Below are 18,882 nucleotides of genomic sequence, written 5' to 3' on the forward strand. Positions count from 1 at the left end.
GGAACTGGAGGCTTTTTGCCAAGAAGAATGGGCAGCGGTACTTCTTTACTTTCACGGCGCCAGCATGGCGCCGCGCGTCAGAGTCCCCTTGCGGGGCTCGCTTTGCTCGCCCACGCTGCGGGCTCGGTGGCTCGCTACGCTCGCCACGCTAATTAAAATCAACTCCATGCCAACATGGATAGTGGAGGTATGAACTATCCATGTTGGCATGGCGTTAACTTCGTTTATTTTACTTAGTTTGTGGCGAGCGTAACCCGGAAGTAGCGCGGCGCCATGCTGGCGCCGTGAAAGTAAAGAAGTACCTGGGCAGCTTTCCCATCTGAGAAAATAAAGAGCTTCTTCCACAACTACCACAAAAGACTTCAAGCTATCATTGATGTTAAAGGGGGCAATACACGGTGTTAAGAACTTTTTATCAGGGTCATTTTGGTAGTTTCTGTTGTCATTATGATTTAAAAAGAGTAAACAAAGTTGTTTGACAATAAATGGCTTCACCCAACCACTAACCATGAGTGAAAGAAAAGTTTGTGAGTTATCATTCATATTCTCTGACAAATGGCCAGAAAATCACAAATTCTGCTAGGGTATGTAACCTTATGAGCACAACTGTATGTCAACAAAAGTGTATATACAAAGGCTTATATATATTATGGAAATGCGTATGTTATGGAAACATGTACTTTCCACCAAACGACATTAATGTAGATTCAAAAAGAAATGAGCCTTCATATGCATAATTATCTATTAAATGTTACATGCATGTACATGTAAACTAAATGCACTGTACTCTACAATAAAGTAACACAAATGAATATTCTCCCATGAAGCACAGCAGGATGTAATTTAAGTTTGGAACGTGAAAAATTTATTTGTACAACCTTGCAAAATAGTAATAACTCCACGATTCTGTTACTAGAACCGCCCGCTTCGTCCCTTTCTGCCTTGCTATGCAAATGTTTTCTTGACCTGTGTTTGCCATTCCTAATCAGGATAAAATGGTTTGAAATTGTTCTATCCAAGAAAATTTGTATTAAGAAAATAAAGACATGAAAGTCTGAACTGTAAGAACGAAGAAAACAAAATCCTGTTATAATTATACACATTTAAAGGTTATAAAAATAACGTTCATTTTTGATGGTAATATTATCTTGAACGTAGAAGAATTAATTAGCCGTTTGTAATGTAACTGATTTATTGTGGTATGTACTTACGTGAGAATCTTTCGGACTCATAGAACAAGTCAAATTATCCTGGAATCCAGGACTCTAGAGAACATCCGACATTCCATCTGGATTACGTGGCCATAAGGTCGCTCTTGCTATATCCTAAAACATTGGCGAGTCACCTTAAGCGACTGCAATTAGGAAACTTGCTAACAGTGACTTGTTGAGTACCATATATTAAACAGAATATTTGCATTCATCTGCATATGATATCGAAGATTGTTCCATAAGCATGTCCATTGGTTCTCTACAAATCGGCAATAAAACTTTTGATGATGTTAGCGAGGACAGGACTGCATGCGACAGGGGCAGAGACATTGGGGGTTATTCTGGTCGGTTCGTTCGGATGCGAATTTGCATCCTCGTGAGTCAACCAGAACCCGCCCTGCGAATGGTGGAACACTGGCCCACCATTCACACGGCGCATACGTTTGCATGGCATACGAATGGATGATTTACACACGCATGACAGTGGGAACCTCCCACATTTTTCAATGGTCGCCTACCATCGAAAGAAGTGGTGCACACATGCATATATAAAGGGACTCTCAGGTCAATTTTATATACGTGTACGTTCTCGGTGAAATGGGCAGGCAGCTGACATCCGGTGACGTCAACTGCCGCCCCCGGCACCCACATCACCAGGTGATTACCACAAACACTGGGCATTCCCATGGGCGAATACCCCAGGCTGCCACCCCACACCCCCACCCCCACCCCCCCCCGCCCACTGGCCACAAGGTTGGGTGAGTGCAACAAGCGAACAGTTTGTTCACCATGGGCATACGCACCCAGCATCTGCACATGCACAAAAATGCATCCGTGCATGTGCAGACGCTAAACATCGCCCCCATGGGGACGCTTATGCACTAACGAAAGGACCTAAATAAGGTCCATGATGTGAGGAGGGGAGTGGAGGCAGCAGGAAGCCACAGACTGTAAATTTTATAGTGGGAGGAGCAGATTCCCAAAGCAGCACAGATTATATGTCCTACCTCCCAAATGTCCTATTTTTTGGGACTATCCTGCTGTCTCAACTGGTAGGGGCAGTTTTGAGAGCCTCTTTCACTTGCGGTTTGGCTTAACAGAGCAGCGTTGCATAGCTGCTGTGCGCAGGAAGAGAGGAACAGGGGCATGTGATGGCTGGCGATGGAGGGTAAGAGGAGCACGCTAGCTCCTTCTACCTTCAGCCAGCCAAGTGGCAACCTGTGCCAGAGCAATAGTAGGCAGCTGCCGACAGAGTCACACTTGAGGCACTGTTTAAAAATAAAAAAAAATAAAACACCTGGGATAACCCCCACCCCCCTCTATGTGTGCACGTATGCACCCGTCTGGATTCCTGGAAGGAAACTTAAACAGCCCCCGTACAGTAACCCCTCCAGGAACTGCATGACACCCAAAGCTGCACCCTCCCATCTTCCCTATCACATTGCATAATGGATATTAATTATCTGTTGTTTTTTTTTTGTAATAATAAAAAAAACATACTCAATATCAATGTAATAAAAATCAGCCTTTCAAGGGGGGAGAGGGTTGGTAGGACCCCAGATATATCAGTGTACCGGGCACCAAGATTTCTGTTTATCGTCCTGGGCATGCTAGCAGCTCACAAATTGCACCTATCCGTGGCCATATGCAAGCATACAGCTTGTGAGGGTCCTGCTTTCCTTGACCCAAAAGTTGGGAGATATGTATAAGTAGATTAGTAATGTATATTAGTGGGGACATTTCTGCATGTGACAAGGGTATGATGTGCAGAGGGCAATGGAGGCAGTAGGAAGCCACAGACTGAGAGTTATATAGTGGGAAGAGCAGGGTCCCCAGCAGCACCTATTATATCAGGAGATGAGAGATCAGTTAGTCAGGACAGGACTGCTCATAGTACAACTAAACAGAGGCGGAACTACCATTGGTGCAGCAGGTGCATTGCACCGGGGCCCCTGAGGATTAAGGGGCCCATTGCTGTCTAGACCAGCAGCTTGTACCCCTGTCACCCAAGGGTGTGGGGCCTAAATTGTTTTTTTGCGCCTGGGCCCACGACTCACAAGTTCCGCCCCTGCAACTGAATGTCACCGTTCCTCCTCTCTTCATAATTATCTTCAGGTCCTTATATCTCTTGATCCGGCCCTGGACAGGGTATTGATGGTAATGGAGAGAGTTTGAGCTTGGGGGCCAAGAAGTGCAGAGTATATCAGGGGAGGAGTCATGTGCTACGACAGGAACACATGGGGGAATGGACAGTTGGACATCTGAAGGAGCAGGGTGTACCAGCAAGGAGCTTGTTCCTTTTTGTATCTGAGGATTTTTAGCCTCGCCCCGATTCAAAACTTTTGTCAAGATGAATTAAATCTCTGGAACGCCCAACACTTTCAGCACAAAATGGCTGACCACTAGTGAAGTCCAGCGGTGTTTGTTCAGCCGGGTCCCCTGGAGACTTTATGTGACTGTAGCACCTTTTAAGTACTTTGTGACTTTAATAGGTTGATTCCATAAAGCAGCATGTACATTTACAACCCTCAATAATAAATGTGGGCGAGAGGGGATGCCAAGCATTCTTAAGCTTTGTTATTAAAACTTCCTGAACACAATGCACTTATTTGTCTTTTAAACACGATCCAGTGGTTCACATTATGGTACAAGGTCAAACGGTTAAGCTATCCAATGTATGTTTTTATTTTATAAGTAAATATAAGAAATAGTTGTTGAACCTGGTCTGTAAAGGAATAATGACAATGTTTGGTCCTTAGCAAGCTTTTGTGTGTTTTTTAAATATTTATTTATTGCAAACTAAGATGGTGAAAATCCTATATCTTGTTATAAGGTCTTAATTGGACTTTGCGTTACGCACAGCGGTTAATGTATCAAGGTGTTCTCTAATGCTGCTTTCAGACCGCAAAACTGGCTTTGACCCTGTATTTTAAAACATTTAAAATACAGATAAAACCCTTCACACCACAGCTCTTAAATGGTATATAACCATTTTAATGCCGTTTTTGGCCGCATAATCCCATTTCAATGCCGTTTTTTGACCCTAACTTTTAACCCGTTTTAACCCATAGAAAACCATTGCATGTCATTGTCATTGCACAGGTACTTGTAGTGCCAGGTAAAAAGTCCAGCAAACCGCTCTGAAGAACAGAGTAGCTGGCCGTCTAGATGTAGACAGCCGGTGGGGTGATTAGGGACAGGCGTACGGCAACCCGTTAAAAAGATGGGGTGCGCGTCGACATGTAGACAGGTGGCAGGGTGACTAGGGACAGTTGTATGACAAACCGTTATAAAGATGGGGTGCGTGTGTACATGTAGAGAGGTGGCAGGGTGACTAGGGACAGTGTACGACAAACCGCTATAAAGATGAGGTACGCGTCTACATGTAGATAGCCGGTGGGATGACTAGGGACAGACGTACGGCAAACCGCTGTAAAGATGGGGTGCGCATCTACATGTAAACAGATATCGTGGAGCATATGCTGTTTGCGGGGTGGGGGTGGATGATGGGGTGAATGAGGCGTGCAGCAGTGGTGACAGCAGCGTGCAGCAGGGGCTACATGTAGACAGGCTGCACAGTGTCTAGGGCAGTGGTGTCAAACCCATGACCCTCCAGCTGTTGTGGAACTATATGTCCCAGCATGCCCTGCCACAGTTTTAGGGATCCATTATATCAAATATGTGGCATGGCATGCTGGGATGTGTAGTTCCACAACAGCTGGCGGGCCATGAGTTTGACACCACTGGTCTCTTGGGGGAGCTTGCGGCGTCAGAAAACATGGTGCTGATGTGCAATGTGTTCTCCACTTTTTACAAAGTTTACTCATATGCGATAGGGCCACTCTTTCTAGAATAAGTGTCAGCACTATGGTGATGTGACACAGAGGTACAGAGATCAACAAAGGGGTAAGCTACAGGAACACCCCTCTAGTATCTCTTTTTAATAGATTCATCTATTAGCACAGAGAAAAGAGACACTTTGTTACATTAGCCCGACTGTCTTGTAGTGGCCCACTTTCAAATGCAGTTATTAAAATAACTGATAATAATAAATTTTTTTGATTCAAATTTTGTTTTTGAGATGCACACTATGACATTGGTCCAAGTGTCAATAATGTCTACTATATCAGCATGTACAGCCAACAGTAAATCTTTATGTCTAAAATAGAAAACAAATGTTTGAAAATATTAATGAATAACTGCTGGTAACCCTTTCCAATGATTATGCCAATGGTTTGGGAGATATTGTTATTGCTAATAGGATGGGTTTGGGAGTGTGGTGCCCCCTGTGTTGGTAGGGCTGGTCTGCTCCAGGTTAGCATTTCCTAACACTTTATTAACACTTATTTTTTCCTATCACATTGTATATATTTTGTATTTTAATCACACCTTCACTTCCCTACATAGCACCTATGTGCTTCTTATTAACCCCTACTAATTTTCATTTGTGTGCTGCCCTGGAGTACTCAGCCTGTGTCGGCATGTTGGGGGCCCACACCCCAGACCCATACCCAGTATTAGGGACCCCCAGTGACAGAGATGCCTTGACGTATGGCCTGGGGGCTTAGCCCTATATCTGCAGATATAAGCAACCAAAATCTCTGTGTTATCTGATTATTATGTAGATATCTCTCACTCAGTGTGCAATTGGGATACAACATGTTGTTTTCCTAACCAGAATTGCTCCTCCCTTTGGCACCTGAGTGACAGACCTCTGATTGAGCAGCTTACCAACAAAAGTGTTGTGGTTTGGGAGATATACCTTCGCCTCGGACCGTAGCATTTTGCCGGCAAACATTACACAATGTAATGAATGAAGGAATTACATATTGTTTCTTCCATCATTACACTGCACTGGGTCACACTGATATCTTCTAATTGTATGTGCAGCTCAATGTCGCATGTGACCAGCGGGAGTGCGCAACCGGGCATAAATATTATGCGAAATGCAAGATTTTGTCCAGTGGCCATGTAAATTAAATCCTGCCTTCCATTCCACCGGTAAAATAAATAAAGCCCGCCCCCTCTGTAAAATAAAGTCTGCCACCCCCTCCACCGGTAAAATAAAGAGGTAGAGGAGGCCGCTGCCTCCTCTAGCATCCTCAAAAAGTGTATACTGTAAGGGGGCGGATATTTTGTGTGGGTTATTTTTCATTAGAAGGAGCCAGCCAAGAGGAGAGCCGGAGCCGCAGACAAGTAGACCGGCGGGTCCCGGGGTGGTGGCAAGCAGTGCAGGGTTGGTTCTGGCAGCAGTACAGGGCATTGATAGCCCTGCAGACCCCTGGTGGGGCTATTGTTACGGCACTGATTTTGTTATTCAAATAAGGCAATTTGTGTTGTAATCTCTGTATCCATCTTAAGAACGGAGGCATATTTTGATGACCCTGTGTAAGAACATGTGTTGCTGTAATGGTATGGATGGTAGTCGATTTTCCTTCAGTAATTCAAATAATTTTCAATATTTAAAAATATATATTTTGTGTTACAATTTCAATTAATTAGCTGCAAAGCAAAAATGAAAACCTATTTAGCTGAATTTTTCTTGTCAAGACGGTTCTTTATAAATTTTAATATAATAACAGTTTTATGTATTAGTAACCAGAAATAATGTGCTGCAGCAATATAAACAATTATAATAATAATAATTAAAATAATAATAATAATAATAATAAACGATTGCTTGGCAAAGTAAAAAAAAATATTTTCAAATGATTGAAGTATCTGTTCAACTTTTCTGGACGAATCCTGTAAAAAAAAAGAAAAAAAGAATAAAAAAATATATATACTCCAATTTCACTAATAAATTATTACATTACAGGGTTATTTCACATGTTTTCATTTAGAGCTGATAATATAAGCTAAACATATATATTTAATAAGGCAAGTACCAAAAGGCAACCCCGCAGTAGTGGCAGCAGAAAACCAGGTACTTGTGTAGTTTCACGGCGGCAAGGAAATCGCATCGCATGTGATCGCATGTCATGCGATGGTACTTGTGTAGTTTCACGTTTCCTCTGCCCGCGGATCACATTGCACGCAAATCGCATGCAATGCGATGTGTACAGTCAATTGAATCAGTGGGGGGATTTGTTGTCTCTGCCATGGCATGTCAGGCACCCATAACCCACTGCCGTTTGCTCCCCCAAGTGGCAGCTGGGGCTGCCTTACAGTAGTTACGCCACTGGGTTTGAGTACAGATTTATCCTGTATCAAACACCTCTATTATATCCTTTACTAATTATAGAGACAGGTGAGTTCTTGTAAGAACCTCCTTATATGTTAATAATTCACAAATGTATTTACTCTTACTGTAAAGAAACCTTTAATGTGTTAATGGTGAAAACCTCTTCTATTTGCAACTGAAAGACTCCTTCTCCTTGTCCATTATTCTGTGATATTTTAATTAGACAAACCATATTGTTGACCATTGATGTATGTATACATATTGTCTAGGTAAGGGATGGGGAACCAATGGCCCTCCAGCTGTTGTTGAACTACACCTTCCAACATGCCCTGCAACAGGTGTGGCCAAATAACAAAGCTGTAGCAGAGCATGCTGGGATGTGCAGTTCAACAACAGCTGGAGGACCGAAGGTTCCCCATTCCTGGTCTAGGTCATCTTTAAGTAGAAGTTGTTTTTAGTAAATGAACCTTATCTTTCCAATTATTCTTTATCATTTATCTCTCATGCATAACTATTTATTGGCTTTTCTGTTTCAAAAGTCAACTGATAGTGACATTGGTTTTTTTTTCTCCTTTTTAATACAATCCCATTAATACACAAGGTTTAAATTATATACACCCTCATGAATTATGATCAAATAAAGTTATTTTCAAACTTTTGCTTTTAACTTTCATTTCCATCAATAAAGCAGGTAACCCGGCACATTGTATGTATAGTTCAATGCACTTTTATTGAAGTAATGACAGTCCCGTAGGAAAAGGTGTGGTATGAAAGTTAAGGTGTTGCTAGTAAGCCGGCATATTTGTGGGTACAGTCATGACCGTCAGCTTATTTTCATCACGTTCTAATAGCCGCTGTTGAACCACCTGTTATTGGGCAGAAGTCAAGTCATTGTTTGTTCAATCGAGTCATCCACCACACACTTTTTTACAAATACTGCTTTCACATTGCAGAAATGGGTAATGACACGGTATTCTTAAATGGGACTTTAAAACGGGTCTGAGCCTTGAGACCTTTCACATTGCAGGTGAAAACCGTTTTAAAAACCATTTAATACCATTCAAACATTCAACCCGTTTAACCCCCAAGGGACACGTTTCAAGCCATTGAAATAGAGCTGTTCAAACTGCCAAAAAAACGGCTTTAAAACGTGTAGGCTTTTTAACTGTGTTGAAATACCGGTTAACTTTAACCGGTAAATCAACTCTGGCACTTTCACATTGCAGCCTTAAACGTTTTAAAATGGAAAAAAAACGGCAATATACCGTTTTAAAAGTGCGATGTGAAAGGGGTATAAGTAAGGTCATATTTAATTTAAACCAAGAATCACCCAGGGAACAAGTGCATCAAATACAATAATCAAGTTTTTTCACTGTTAACGACTGTCCTGCCACCATTTTTGTGCAAAAGAACTCTGTGAAGAAAATGTAATGTTCATTTTTGTTTTTTATGACTCAAAGCAGAACATCACAAAAGCATCCACGGAAGAAAGGAAATATCCTGGAATTTTTTTAAATAGCTGTTAGAACTCAATATTATGCAAAAATGAAATCGTCAAAACTTTGAAGTTAACCTTTTTGTTATTTGAAATATCTATTGTTCTTTTATGGCTTTGGTGTTTGGTTGCCATTCAAAAAGAATGAAGAGTCAGAATGCAGACTATTAAAGATTATCGCTGATACATTAATACTGTAATTGGTTAGTAAATAATGCACCTAGAGAATGTTTTCTGCTGCATCCATTAAAGGAATGTTTTTGTTACATTTATCTTTTTTTTTTTTAATGCACATAATAAAAATCAAACCTGAATAATCAGGTGCTTTCCTAAAACGGATTAATTCTGCTCGTCTATGTAATAGGATGTAACAATCAGAAATATAATTGAAAAAATGCAATCCCAATAAGGAAAATAAAGAGTTTGTAGTTGTCTTATTTTGAAAACGTAAACTTTAGTGGCATGTGCTTAGCCTCAAGTTCTGCCCCAACCATCTTGGAGGCCACATCACAGTCACCAATAAGATAGCAGCACTCCACAGCTGTTTAGTGTCAGTATCAGGCTAATGTGTATGACTAAGGGGGTATTCAATGTAGGGTCACGACTGTCGGGCAAGCCCAACAGCCATGACCCTGTCCCCTTCTCAGAGTCATCAGTGATTTTTGCAGGTGGGATTTAATGTCCCGCTGCCGAGCTCCGAGAAGGGGGCGTGGTCACGAGAAGTGGCCGGAAATCGGCAAGCTGCAGCCGAGAGATCGCCAATTCCCAGCCGTTCTCAGCAGAACATGCCCAAACTGCTTGTGAATTAGGGCCAATTCTGCTGAGATCCCTGTTCAATGCTGTCGGGGAAGACAGCATTGAGTAGGGCCCCGCCGCCATTTCCCCGTCTAGAATGTCGGCGGGAGATTGAATATCCCCTAAATATCCAATGCAACTGCTCCTGTAAATATGACTGATGAGAAAGGTACACGTATTTCCAGCATTTACCATTCACTGTTGGCATTTAAATATCTGCAAAAAAAAGCTGTGTACATATTTCCTGCAGAGAATTACTTCCTTATCTAGGGTTAAATTAGTATAAATCTATATTTATGAGGATGCAAAATGTTGATTCCAAAGAGAAATGAGCAGTTGCAAGTAATAGAAAGTTTAGATAGCTGAGTAGCACTTAGAATTTGGCTGATTTGGGTTCTCACAGAAATTGAAACTCTTAAGTTCACTCATAGTGGAATATTTAAAATAGGAGTTAGTGAAAATCAAAGTTTGAAATATCATCTTTCTTTAGAAAATGTCATGAATATTCATAATTTGATTTATTTTACATTAGATTGCTCTTTAATTAATTTGATTTGCACTGCAGACTTAAAACAGCTTATGTCTTTCTTAGAAATTAATGTTTATATTTAACTTACCACATATAAACTGAACAAAAGTGCAATATATATATATATTGCTATTGAACAGTGTTTAAGATTTAAAATTGATCACAGTTCAATAAAAATGTTAAATATTTGTTTCTGTAGTCAATGGCAGGTATTCAATGACAATTACTGTATCACAATGTGCGGTGAATCCTGTTTAGGATTCAATGCACATTCGCAGGGTTCCAGAGGGCTGGAGGATTCGCTGACAGCCCTCTCTCTCACCCTATTCAATTCCTCAGGGGCTCGCTGCCCCTGACGGCAATTTTTAACCCTTGCGGCGAACACCGCAGGGAGCCAGGGGACAGCCGCAGGCAAGGAGATGGAAGCCACCCTGCCTGCGCCAGAATCTGTGGGGGAAGGAGGGCTCCTGGGGACAAAGGCCCCAGAAGAGCTGGCAGGGGCACAGTGGAGGGAGCCGCTGCACTGGTCCTGCTCATGTATATGTAATGAGCGGGACCAGTGTGCAGTGAATATTTAATGAGCGGCTCCCCGGCCCCTGCTGGCGAATGTGTAAATAACAAATGTATATATATTCATGTGCTGCAAACACATGAATAAAAATAGCAAGACCCTTCACAGAAAAAAATTACTGATTTTTTTACACCCAAAAAAAAATCTTTATTTTAAAATATCACATTCCAGTTCATCTTAAAAAGATGTTGAATGCAAAACGGTGAATCGTGGCGAAAATCATGCTGAAAGCAGTTCTCCATCCTAGCATTGAATACACTCTCGGCAAATCCCAGTGAAAACCCCATTGAAATACACCAGCCAATAGCAGCGAGCATGAAACGGAGAACTGGCCGGCATTCACTGTTCTTCGGCTTTCGGCAAACAGTAAACATTAAATAGGGTGAATAAGAATTTCAGTGAAAAAGATTCACTGCAAGGAGTGAAAACAGCCCGATTCACTGAAAAAAACCCAGTGAATTGGGAGCATTAAATACTGCCCAATGTCTAAATACCTTTTTAGAATTACCCATTACAATATAACTTATTTTATAATTATTGTCAGTGTTAATTTTTATAAACATATCAAACATTATTTCACATTTAAATGATTCACAAATAATAAATTCACAAATACATTTGAACAAAGTTTGGTTGACCCTTATAGTTTTAATATGTTAATTAAATACTAACAAACACTTAAACAATAGCTATTTATTTTAATTTGCAAACTCAAGCTTGACATAGAAAACATGACAATACTTCACTGCCATGCTTATGTATACCTAATGGGTTCAAGGTGTACAGTACACATGGTCCCCAGGGCCCAGGCTGGCCATACCACACACCCTGCCTACATGTTCTTCAATATTTATCTCATTGGGATGCTGCTTCAGCACAAATCATGGGAAAAATTGTGCAGCATCTATTTTTAAGTAGAAAAATCACTGCAAAAATGTCTGCTGCTCCATTTTTGCAATGTAATTTGAATGCATTTTTTTAAAATAATTATTTGATCATTCAATTGTAACAATAGCTATTTTTTTTTACTGATTTGACAACCCAATAAAAACAGTAGTGAAATTTTAAACAAATCTATAGTTTATTCATTGGATATTTTTTGTATTTGACCAATTTTCATTTGATCGTTGTAAATGATGAAATAATTTTCAGGTACTGAGATTATTTTAAAAACATATATAAAATATATTTTAAATGTTATAAATGTTATGTATTCACATTTTTTTTAATAAATGGAAATCACTGATACGATAGCAACAAAAGGAGTTGAGCTGCTTGTTATCTAGTGAATAGTTGACCTCGCATCAAGAACTGTCTCATAAATTATCTACCAAAATTCATATAGATTTTGTTATGTTACAGAACATATGGTTGAAGCCCAGCGTTAAGTTAAGCAAAAGCTAAGGATGCAGATAAAAACATTACAGTGTTTACAAAATGTGCCACTATGTCTCTATAAGAAGCATGCAATAGGGCTCCCATGTCATCAATAAAGAAAAATCTGACCATGTTATTCCTGTTTAAGTTTTTCATAGCATTACCCAGGCGCCAGACTAACATGGAAGCTCACCATATCTGCTAAAACAGCTAAAGATTTTTTTTAAATCACTTAGGAGGCCATAGACCACAAAAGTAGAAGCCACATAAAAAGAATATACAATTTCCCTTTAATCCAAAACCAAAATCCAGCTAAAAGGAGCATGCCAATGTTCAAATTTAAACTTTGTTTATGCTGTGTCACCCCTTGCCATGTTTTTGTTTACTGAATGTACTAACTTTTTGTATCTCTCATAGTAATAGAATAAAATAAGTCTAAATACAAATTAAATAATAAAAAAAGTTTTGCTACGTTTTATTTATCCACTGTCTAGTGCTGTGGAATCTTGTGGTGCCATTTCCGTAGATGATAAAACCAATAATTAATAAAATATTAAGATAATCATGAATTGAGGTGGTGTTCAAAATGGTTTCAAATTGTTTCTCAAGCCGAATAGTTAAAACGGTTCACAAGTAGAAATATTAGCTATAGATACATTATACGTTAGATAGACTAATACCATTTGATAATGTTAAGCAACAAATAGAGTCTCAGATTTTGGTCAGTATTCAATTAGCCACAATATATTTTTTTGCAAACTATTGGATTCACCCAGAGCTATCCAATTAGTCACTAAAAGCCGGCACGATTTGCCACCTTTTTGCGGATTTTGTTTCACCTGTCTCAGGAAAGTGAAACAAAATTCACAAAATGTGGCAACTCGCCTACCTCAGACAGGCGAAACAAAATCACGGAAAGCAGCGGCTGTGTTTCATTGAAACTGTGTTATCACGAGAATTTTTTACGGGCTCCCTAATAGTATTGCAAAAAAAAATATTGTCGAAAACTGATTGATTTTTTTTTTGCTGATAATTGGAAATCCCCCTTCATTTTCAAATACAGTATTTTTTTTTTTCTGTTTGAATAAAACTATAAATACTGAAATACAAAACTAGAACATGTAGCCATTTAAGCTTGAGCAGGTCATCTTTTTTTTTCACATTTGTAAGGAACCTCAACAAAACTTGAGTCCTTCTGTTTCGTTAAATTTGATTCAATTTCCAGTGAGTTTAAATATTCTAGCATTTATATTCATAATTATAAGAGTAATTCTTCCTAAAATGGGGTGGTCTACTTGTCAGTTCATCACAGGTTTTTTTTTTGGGGGGGGGGGGGGGGGGGTTGGTTTTTTTTTTTTTTTTTTTTACATTTTTTAAGGACGTGAATATCCATGACCTAACTGGCTTAGTTTTCAACCACAGGCTACATTTTTATTTTTCCTGATAAAATATACATTTTGGCCTTGATTCTGGTTAACTCAGTAAGCTGCGAAGTTGATGAGTCTGTTCACCCAGGGGCCCTGCACATACACATAACTCATTATGCACATGCGCAGAAAAAAATCATTGCGGGGGAACGAATCAACCAAAATGACCCCCATCATCCTATATTGCTAATATTGAAATTATTATTAGAGATTAGTAAAGAAATAACATACTTTACAGCAGTGTTGTATAAGTATATGTAGTGTATTAAAAGAATTATATAATTTGACCATTTTCTGAACAGGGAAAAAATAACAGAAAGCTACTTATTGGTGCTCACAGGAAAAACATTACTTGTTTATGTGGTCTCTAAACTGCGGACATCTATAGTTTCATTTCATTTCGCTGAGGATCAATACTAATACCATTGGCACCATCAACGAATATCATTGATGGTTGACCTTTCAAAAGCTATCCCTAAAGCCGTGTACACACGGCAGCGATATGGGCTGATATCGCTGGCAATATGGTTGCTGGCGACCATATTGCCAGTGATGGGAGTGTGCCCCCGTTTTCAGCCCAGTTATAATCGCTGGTCTCAGGAGCTTGCTCCTGCAACCAGCTGATTACCTCTGAGGCTTCGCCGGTATAGGTTTCTTTTCATCAGCGACCATCTCTGGTCACCGATGAAAAGGAGACCTTGAGCGATATATCGCTCGGCTATATATCACTCGGCGATATATTAAGGCAAAGCAGTCCTATATAAATAAAGTACTTAATTAAATACCTTAGTAATCAGCTGCTCATATGTGTACAATAAAGTTTGGAATAATAAGATATAGGAAGACTTTTTTAATGGAAATAACTCAACTTTGCTAATTGTAGAGATTGAATTGTAGACTTTCCAGTTGGCATCGTGGGAAATTGTGTTTTGGCTATATTTATAGTATAATTACTCTGTAATTGGTCTGCATAACGCTATGGATTTATAGGGATATCCAATACATGTGTACCCACAATCCCTTGGTGCAGAATCGGGGTCATGTCAATGTCTTCTCTTCCCGACCGGTTTCTACTGTGCTCTGTATTACATATCATTTATGTCTGTTAAACACTTATCCCGTCTGTTTAGATGTATTGCATATGTCTGCAGACAGATACAATGAGGTTTGTATGGCAATCAATAATGCGCATTTGTGTCGTTTTCAATTTCCTACGGTTACAGTTAAATAACAAGAACGACTTCTCGAATTCATGCAGGACAAAGTTTTCTTTAAAACCGTTTGTAAGAAAAACCACAAAACAAAACAAAAAAAATAGAAAGTTAAAATGCTTATTCCTTCTGTAATTTCATTGTGAACCGCTGCTGGGATTGTTTACACAGTAACAACACAAGAGAATATAGTCACATTGTAAATAACAGCCTACTTTCATGTATTGCTAGCAAAGACTGGCTATCCCAGGGCCGGACTCAGGTCTGTTGGGGCCCTGGGCAACAAAATTGCCCCCCCCCCACACACACACACACACACACACACACACGCACACTCACACACGGAGGCAGGTGGTACATGGGCAGCGGGGATCCGGGCAGCAGGGATCCGGAGAGCGCTACAGTGGGGTCCATGCAGTGCTGGGGAGGCAGAGGGGTCCCGGCGGTGGATGAGAAGTCCTTGGCAGGGTCCCTGTGGCGGACTGGAACTAGTAGCGCTACTAGTTCCCATCTGCCGCTTGGACCCTGCCGCTGACTTCCCATCCGCCACAGGGATCACGCTGTTGACTGCAGTGCCCAGCTGCTGCAGAGACCCCCTGCCTGCCCCGCACTGCCCGACCCCACTGCTTGCCACCCACCTGCCACTGCCACAGCTGTGTCAGTGTGGGGGTCCCTGATGTGTGCCCCTGTCACCCCGTGCTTAATCCAGCCCTGGGCTATCCCCATGCAAGAACTGGATACTTACATACAAGAACTGTATGCAATATAAGAAGTGGCTGCTTTCTTGCAAGGACTGGCCACCTCTGTACAAGGATGGAGTGTATCAATGGATACTTCCCAGCAAGTACGGGCTACCTAGGTGCAAGGACTAACTACGTCCCTGCAAGAAGTCTTCTTCCCTGCAAGATTTGGCTGCTTCCCTGCAATGGCTGGCTACTTCCCTGTAAGAACTGTCTACTTCCCTGTAAGGACTGGCTACTTTCTGGTAAGGACTGGCTACTAAACTATGAGGACCGGCTACTTTCCTGTTAAAACTTTCTACTTCTCTGTAAGAACTGGTTACTTCACTGTAAGGACTGGCTATTTCTATGCAAGGATTGGCTACTTCCCAGTAAGGATTGGCTACTTCCTTGTACGAACCAGCTACTTCACTGTAAGGACTGTCTACTTCCCTTTAAGGACTGGCTACTTCCCTTTAAGGACTGGCTACTTCCTGTTAAAACTTTCTATTTCCCTGTAAGAACTGGTTACTTCACTGTAAGGACTGGCTACTTTTCTGCAAGGATTGGCTACTTCCCAGTAAGGATTGGCTACTTCCTTGTACGAACCAGCTACTTCACTGTAAGGACTGTCTACTTCCCTTTAAGGACTGGCTACTTCCCTTTAAGGACTGGCTACTTCATGTTAATACTTTCTATTTCCCTGTAAGAACTCGTTACTTCACTGTAAGGACTGGCTATTTCTATGCAAGGATTGGCTACTTCCCAGTAAGGATTGGCTACTTCCTTGTACGAACCAGCTACTTCACTGTAAGGACTGTCTACTTCCCTTTAAGGACTGGCTACTTCCTGTTAAAACTTTCTATTTCCCTGTAAGAACTGGTTACTTCACTGTAAGGACTGGCTACTTTTCTGCAAGGATTGGCTACTTCCCGGTAAGGATTGGCTACTTCCTTGAACGAACCAGCTGCTTCACTGTAAGGACTGTCTACTTCCCTGTAAGGACTGGCTACTTCCCTGTTAAAACTTTCTATTTCCCTGTAAGGACTGACAATTCAGGCCACAGTTGGCAGGTTTTACAGCAGGCAATACACAGGCTACACAAGTGGGTTCAATAACCCAGAGGTCCCTAGCTTAGTCCCAACACATCAAGCCAATTGTCCATGAACTAACTGACATTGGGAGTTTATATATATGTATATACACACTTTCTGAGTATCCCTTATGTGAAATTCTGGATTTAGAAAGATCTTTTGTTTATTCATACTCGCCTTGTCCCACGACGTCCCCTTGCATCCATCTTTTGAGGCCCCAATGATGCTTTGCATTGGTGGGCCAGTGACACCATGATGTCACCAGCGCACCCGCGCAAAATATCACTGGGACCAGAAATGCCTCTGAAGACGGATGCCGTGGACGCTGGGGGATTAGGTGAATATGAAAAACAAACATAAAAAAAACCCCCAGGATATTCCAAAAACCTGTGGCGGCACTCACAGACAATATTTCAAATAAAGCAAGAGGAGGTAAGCTTTCAAAGATTCACTGTTTTCCTATTGTAAACCTTAACCCTGTTATAAATAGAAAATAATAAAATAATAATAGAATATACAGCACTTTCTAGTCATCAGTGTAAGTGTATTATTAGAATTTAATAACATTTATAAGATAGTCATCAAAACGATCAATTGTGTTATTCCAATGAATTCGCAATCTCCACGCTACAATTAATAACTGATCTACCAAGGCTTTAATATTCTAACACAAGTATGGAATCTCCTACCCATAAGGCTTGAGATTTAGGATTTGCTACATATCATTTTTTCTACCATTTAAATCACTGCAGGTAAAATATAATAAATGACAAGTTGCCCCTGTTTTTTTGGGGAATTAAGATGTCCCTTTTCATTCTGTTGATTGGTCACTCTCCTTCAGATAACTGCGCAAAGAATTGAATGTCCAGCACCAGTGGCGTAAGTTTGTCCCAGGCGCCCGGAGGCAAGATATATGTTGGTGCCCCCCAGCCTCACCCAACTTTAATATATATATATATATATATAGTCCAGAACAAGACCGCACTCACACTGTGTTAAAGTCAATTTTGGGGTGCCTGGCAAGGGAAATGTGCTTTTTAAAGACACAGTCCCAATTACATTCCAGGGGTATCCTCCACACTACAGGCGGGGGATGTCAGGCACTCGCCTTTTTATAACAAAAAGAAATCCAATCTCTGTTATAAAATCCAATCCAGATTTTTTATTTCATCCAATGTTAAAGTCTGAGACAATCATCATAACTGTGCTGTTTCCATGTGTGCCCCGACGTTTCGGTCCAAATTAGCGGACCTTTATCAAGGAGCCTATAAACACATGGGGTAAATGTTTTAGTAACCTGCCAACAGGGTACCAAAATATACAACTTGCAAACACATGTACATAAATAAAGTTTTACATTACTTGGTCAGCGAAAAATACAGCAATCAACGAAGTCAGGAAAGGAAGCCCATGGTCAGAGGAGCAGCAGCTACCTGACACTGCCCGGGCCCGGCATTTATACCCTAGACATACATTGTTTAAGTGAGGACGCCGCCTACAATCAGCTGAGCCGCACTTCCGGAGTCACCGGTAATTCGGGACCCGGAAGTATCGGCTTTTGGAACGCACGAGTGGCACGCATAGACTTCCGGGTTTCCCCGGCTGCTGTGCTGAACTCACTCAGCAATACGTAGTTTGACACGCAAGTTTGGAGCGCACACACTTCCGGGTTTCCCCGGCTGGGCTCCTGCACGGATCTGACATTAGTGCAGCATCACAAAGAGAGAGTTGTTAATTAACATTGCTTAGCTACAGGGGCTATTTTAAATATACGTATCAGAGTACATATCAATATATATACACGTGTGGATGTATGATCTTAAATAATCAGCTTGTTGCATTTAGAATAGCAGAGAGAACGGTATAGTAGCCGGACCAATGTAGTCTGGGTGAGCCGGGGATATTTTAACCTGCTTGGGGTGGCATAGAATTTTTGCATAGAATTTTTTGCAAACAACAACGATCATTAGTGTTTATGGGAATCATTAATTCTTAAATTTAAATGCCACAACAAGCAGAAAAAAAAGGGGGAGGGAGGAAGGATCGGACAGGTGATTGTGCCTGGCACAGATTATTAGAAAAAATATATACATATATATCTATAACAATAAAGTCTAATCAAAGTGTAGAATCTACTAAATATTTTAATATTTATTTTTATTTTTATTTTTATTTTTATTTTTATTTTATTATTATTCTTATTCTTATCCTACAATTCTTTTTGTGTGAAGCACCTGAAGATTGATGCAACTAAAAAAGTGATGAGGCA

At 40.6% G+C, this 18,882-nt stretch overlaps 1 long non-coding RNA gene across 2 annotated transcripts in view; it reads right to left on the reverse strand.

Moving 5' to 3' along the window:
* Positions 1-6,817: 6,817 nt before the first annotated feature.
* Positions 6,818-18,882, reverse strand: part of LOC146050705 (uncharacterized) — an 89,215-nt gene continuing 77,150 nt past the window's right edge. For both annotated transcript variants that reach the window (XR_014466349.1, XR_014466348.1), the window contains one exon: positions 6,818-6,956. This is a non-coding gene — a long non-coding RNA (uncharacterized LOC146050705). The remainder of the gene's footprint in view (positions 6,957-18,882) is intronic.

This window comes from Crinia signifera, chromosome 12, assembly GCF_055691185.1.
Source record: "Crinia signifera chromosome 12, ASM5569118v1, whole genome shotgun sequence".
Lineage (NCBI taxonomy): Eukaryota > Metazoa > Chordata > Amphibia > Anura > Myobatrachidae > Crinia > Crinia signifera.